Genomic DNA, 6,498 nt, shown 5'->3' with positions numbered 1-6,498 from the left:
CGATGGTCCCTGCATGCTAACACCACCCTCAGCGCCTCCACAGCAGGAAACACATTAAAATCTGCTCAAGCAGCATCCTAACAGAATCTGTTGCTTTTAGCATCAGAGGAAGTTTAAGAGCAGAAAGTTGGAAGTTACACCCACTGCTGAGGGCACACCCGGCTGTCTGTTAGCAAAATATCTCACAAAGTGCGTGACAGATTTGAATGAAACCCTCAGAAATTAACCACTGAATGTCTGTATGCAAGTAATAGACTTTTTGAGTCAACCTGATTCAAGATGGCTGCCACAGCTAACTGAGCTTAGCACACACAACAATAGCTATAACCCATCTGATTTTACAGATATAGAAGTGAAATTTGATGTGGTAGTAGCCGAGACTGATCAAAAACACATGCTCTGAGCACGTGAACTCTTCACCTAAAATTAGCCAATAACTACTGATGAAAACTGTACCTGACTGTTAGCAAAATATCACATTAACCACTGAATGGACGTTCATCTACAACTCAATGCCTTTTGGATTCAACGTGATTCAAGATGGCCGCCGACATTAGCAGACCCCCAAATGTCTGTAGCTCATCTTGTTTTATAGCTGAAGAGCGGTGTGGTAGCAGCTGAGAGTCATCCTCAGCACACACCCCGAGGGCTGAAACGTCTCGTGACGTGTCACACAGGTTGTGCATGACGTCACTGACGTGTTTCAAATAAAATGATCTCCGGTTAAAAAGGTAGTGGGCAACATGCATTCCTTACAGGAACTTTTATTTAGTCTTAAATTCCTAAAATACTGAACAAAAAAAAAACACGTTTTTGTTTTGTTCCCATTTTTCATGAGCTGAGCTCAAAGATCAAAGACTTTCTCAAACATTCTTCACTAAGTTGTGTAAATCTGTTAGTGAGCATCTTTGCTGAGGTAATCCAGCCTCCTCACAGGTGTGGCACATCCAGATGCTGATCACAGCAGGATTCCTGCACAGGTGAGCCTTAGGCTGACCACAATAAAAGGCCGCTCTAAAACGTGCAGTTTTATCACCGTGACACGGTCGGCGTGTTCAGTGCAGATCAAAAGAATTCATTCCTTCAGTGGTTTTTTGATCCAGTCTTGGTCTTATAATTTATAAAACCTGTTTTCTGTGGACACAACAATAAAAACTGCAACAACAGAACTGGCAACAAGACGACAGGAAGCAGCTCTAACCAACATGACTGTGCCATATGGTCCAGACTGTAGGTCATCCTCACTGCAGCTGTCGCAAAGGCCCGCTCTGTGTGAGTGAGCGTTCTTTGATCAGAACTGTGAATCAGAATAAAACGGATCCATCTGTTGGTCTCATGAGCAGCCAGAGCAGAAATCCTGATGTCTTTTTGCAGAGAAGCTGGTCTGAAGCTTTTTCTTGTTTGTTTGATTGATTTGATGACAATTGCAGGTTTCCATTAAGACGAGGAGCACGACCAGAGCGACAACACATCCTGGGATGAGACAAACAGTGTTCAGTGGGAAGAAGCAGCAGTTTGGGGGCAGATGGCACTCAGAGCCGTTATCTGAGCACCACTGAGCCGGTCTGGTTCTGCAAAATCACACAAACTGTGCCAAAGTTCACACTTTTGAACATTTACTTCAGCTTGTATGGAAATTATCCAGGAATGACACCAGTTTGTGAATTCAGTTTTAATTTAAACACATAACAAACAAGTTTGGACGCTGAAGAAACAATGAATTTGAAAGTGTAATGTCTCCCTCTGGTGGTCACTTTTGGAATAACAGATCCAACTTTTCTGATTTGATGGTTGTTAGTGTGAATGTTATTTTATTTCTATAGCACATAAAAACAACAAAAGCTGACCAAAGTGCTTTACAATTAAGTCTAATTAAAAAGAAAATTTGCATCTTGTGCCACTCAGAAAACACAAGAAAGTTAATAAAAAGCAAGAAAAATCATCTCTAACTTAAGACTCTGCGTGGATCAAACGTTAAGGTAAAAAGATGAGTGTTGAGATAAACTGTTCCACAATTTTGGAGCAGCAGCTGAATAAAGCCCAATCACTTCTGGACTTCAGTTTGGATCTGGGAACATCTAACTGGTTGGTAGACCAGAGCGCTCTTAAGAAGATCACATAAATATGACTGGGCCAGACCTTTTAAGACTTTTAAAAACAAGCAATAAAATCTTAAAATCAATCCTGAAGTGGACAGGAAGCCAGGACAGGGGTTGTGTTTATGATTTTTAGTTGTTGTTAAAAGATGAGCTGCTGCGTTCTGGACAGATTGTAAACCATGAAGATGATTTATCCAAACAATGAATTACAATAGTCCAAACGAGAGGTAATAAAAGCGTGAATCGCCTTTTCAAGGTCTCGGAAAGGGAGACAAGACTTGACCTTGGCAATAAGTCTGGGAAGAAACTGCATTTATCTGTTTGTCTAATTTAAAAGTAAACAACTCCCAGATTCCTGACATTGGAGTGGTCGTATGAAGCCAAGGGGCCAAGACAGTCAAGGGCATTATATTTACCAAAGCTGGTGACTTCAGTTTTATTTTCATTTAGATTCAGGAAATTTAGATTCAACCAGACTTTAATATCGTGGTTCCAGTGAAGTGACCCTGTCTGATGTAATGGGCAGATACAACTGAGTATCATCAGCAAAGCAATGAAAATGTTATATTTTCTAAAAATAGACCCCAAAGGCAACATGTAAAGATTAAAACACAGTAGACCTAAAATAGAGCCTTGAGGGACCCCCACAGCTTAGAGGAGCTGCAGAAGATGAACATTCCCCTAAATGAACATAAAACTTCCTGTCAGTCAGGCAGGAGCTAAACCAGGATCAACCTGTGCCTTTGATACGGACCACCTGCTCAAGCCATGACAAGTCGTGGTCCACAGTATCAAAGGGGTCTAAAAGCACTAAAACAGCCGAGCTTCCTGCGTCAGCGGTTAAAAGAAGGTCATTAAAAACTCTTAAAAGGGCTGTCTCTGTGCTGTGGCCTGATTTAAAACCTGACTGTAACATTTCATCAACACTGTTTGCAGTTAAAAACCTCTTAAGTTGATTAAAAACAACGTTCTGTCAAATCTTCAACAGAGTTAAATTATAGACCTATTTCTAAAGAGCAGTGTTGGGTCCAGGTTCTTCTTCTTTATGAGTGGCTGCACCACATCATGTTTGAAAGTAGCTGGAACACAGCCTGATGACAGGGACAGTCAAATTCAAAAATACTTTATTAATCCCAAAGGGAAATTAAATGTAACTCGTTATCCTCATTTCATTAAGAGATGTTATAGATGCTGATGGCTGTAGGCAGGAAGGATCTCTTTACGTAGGAAGGATCTCTTTATGCAGGAAGGATCTCTTTACACAGGAAGGATCTCTTGTAAAGGTCCATCCCACAGCGGATCCGAAGAAACTGTCCGCAGATGCTGTCCGATCCGTCCACCCAGACCTAGCTGGCCTCTGGTTACCCCAGGCTGCAGGACCGATCGAATGCTGTGCAGAACTCCTCCCAGAGCGATGGTCACTCCTCCCAGCAGCCCGCCCAGCTCCTCGTCGCTGCGGACATCTAGGGATGATCCCGGTCCTTCTGCTGTCACGAGCTGTGTTCCCTGCCAGCTCCAGGATCTCAGTGGTCAGGCGCTCAAGCACAGCCGGCAGGTAGACGGGAATGCATCAACGGGGACTCCTTTTCAACTCGTTTGAGATTTGGGGATGTAGCTGCGATCTTATTTGAACTTTTGAGATGTTAATCAGCTGCTCCTGGTTGTAAAAACCACCTTGTTGTCATGGTTACACATCATAACAAACAATCCTGTTAATCTGGAGAACAGCTGATGGACCGAGAAAAACTTCCTCCAACAGACGAGAGGGAACACTGTCGCTGCATGTGATGCACGGTGTCCTTTAAAACACCTAAAGTCACCGGCTCAGACTGTTGAAGGCAGCCGAGGATGGAGGACGCAGGGGTAATCCTTCATGTCGACCCTGAGGGCTCACACCTTTGTACCTGAGATTAGGACCCAGGTGTACTGATGATGACTCTGCACCTGGAGTTATCGGTGCAGGAAGAAAGTCAAATTATTTCTCCATTAACTTTTTGAACAGTCGACATTTTGAAGGTTTTATTTTCCACCACTGGATGTTGATAAAAAAAAAAAAAAGATTCTTCAATAAAAACATGAAATGCGCTTTAAGAAAACATTTCTTTTTATTGCAACAAATTATTTAGATTTTATACAGAATTCCATATTTACAACATGATAATTGATATGCCTGTAATAAATAGAACAAAGTCATTCTCTAGTCTAGGATTAAATATCACGCGTGCAGCGGTAACATGTGCTTGTCCAATACATACGCTGTCCCGTTAGATCGATACAAAGTTCTTTTATTTATTTATTTATTTATTTATTTATTTATTTATTTATTTATTTATTTACAAAACGTGTGAATTATGCAGCAGAAGACACGCTGGACATCAGGGACGGAGACATGCAGAGACACAGACAGAGACATCTAAACTTCTTCATCAATGCATTGTTAAAGACTGCAGGTGCAAAATGAAAAGTGAAACGTTAAATTATAATCCGGATTAAAAAGGTTGTTGATGCCCTCTCAGGCTGTGAGATTATTCAATCATTATTCATCCTTTTTATTTAAATTATAATTATTCTAAAAGATTAATTTTTACAGATTAATGACATCAAATGGAGAAAGAAGTTATTTTAAATCTAAAACGGAGAAGTGATGTGTGCGTTTGTGTTTAACTCCCAGTTGCTGCTGGTGTCCCACCATCTTTAAATCACAGCAGAGACTCTCAGCTGGACTGGGTTTTGACTGAACCAGTCCAGAACCTTTAACTCAGGACTATTCAACTAAACCGCTCGAGGGGTGGGGGGTCGGGGTGCAGTTACTGAAAGCCAAGAGCTCAGGGGCTGGACATCCAGCAGTTACTGTCATGAAGCAAGTTTTTTTTTTACAGTTTAAAATCTAGTTTTATTTAAAAATTAACCCATTGGTGGAACAAACTGAGCACACTCGTGGGCCTGATTTGGCCCCCGGGCCACCAGTTGAATAGCCCTGCTTTAACTGGTCCTCCTCCAACCCTTATGGGGTGAGGCTTCAGTCCTGCTGGAAGTGGACCCCCGGCCCCACCTCAGATCTCTGGAAGACTTCCTGTTTTTACTCCATCCATATGGAAGATGCAAGCACCACTTCTCCATTTCAAAGTGTTTTTAAATATAATACCCCCCCCCCCCCCCCTACCCCACCCCGTTTAAAGTATTTTAGTAGAAATGTTGTATTTAATTAAAATAAGAACACCAGGAGGGTGCAACCCACTGTAAAAACAACCGGTTTCAGGTCCAGAAGGAGTTTTATTTTCTGCCCAAACATCTAAAAGTGTTCAGTCTTTACATGAAGTTCCTCATGAAGGAGAAACTTCCTTCCAAAAACATTCCTCTGTTTCATGTTCAGGGTGAAATCTAAACTTTGACCTCTAGATGGCGCTGTGACACAGACCTGCAGCCCCCTCCTCCCATGAGTGGAAACATTCAGGACACAAACAAACAAACAAACAAACAAACAAACGTAGAGAAGTTACACATCTGTTTGAGAAAACTGCTCGTCTGACGAAACGAGCAAACCGCGTCGCCAGTTCTATGGCTTCAGGAAACAGGTTCAGAGGAACCAGGTCTGAGCGTGACCTCTGACCCCGAGTGAACAGACAGTCATGCACACAGACAGCTACACACGTGGGTTACAGTATTTACAGAAGACTCAATCACGTGCACGTGTTCACACGAGGGTCGGTGCAGGAGTCCAGAGCCAGGGCCCAAACTTTACTTTTACGGAGTCCCTCAGGGCCATTCCTGGGCAAAGGTTTTCTCACATTTTGAGTCACACAGCGAGCTGCAACATTTGGAGTCAACCTGATTAAAGATGGCCGCCACACCCAATCAAGAAAAACTCAAAAAGGTTAAGATTCCAGAGCGTTCACGGATGAGATGTTTCAAAGTCTGGCAGCGAGGAGTTCAGCTCGTTTCTGTTTCGTTCATCGGAGCTGCTTCAGCTGCTGTTCGTGCTAACGCTGCCTGAACAAATCATAAAATAATTAAATCACACGCTCCCTAAATATCCAGAGGAGGATTGTCTTTTACAACAACTCTCTGCGCTTCAAGGTGTGAATGACAGCCAGAAATCCTAAAGTTGCTCCGAGTACACAGGTGAAGACGCACAAAAAAAGTTTCCATCACAACAAAGAAACACGTTTGTTGCACGTTACTTTAAATCAGACGAGTTTTCACATCTCAGAGGATTTTCCAGGAAAACAAACCGCCGCCATTTTGTAGTTTTCTCTCAATAAGCCGAAAGACTCCATCAGTCAAAGCAGTTTCTACAGGTTTTACAACATCTGCTCCCGTCCAGCAGAGAAGATCCAGGACTCTAGAACAGCTGGAATCTTCCATCAGATGAGAATTAGACAAGACCTCCAACATCTGG

Source organism: Nematolebias whitei, chromosome 6 (assembly GCF_014905685.2).
Source record: "Nematolebias whitei isolate Nwh7 chromosome 6, NemWhi1, whole genome shotgun sequence".
NCBI lineage: Eukaryota > Metazoa > Chordata > Actinopteri > Cyprinodontiformes > Rivulidae > Nematolebias > Nematolebias whitei.
Note: the sequence above shows the minus strand (reverse complement) of the source record.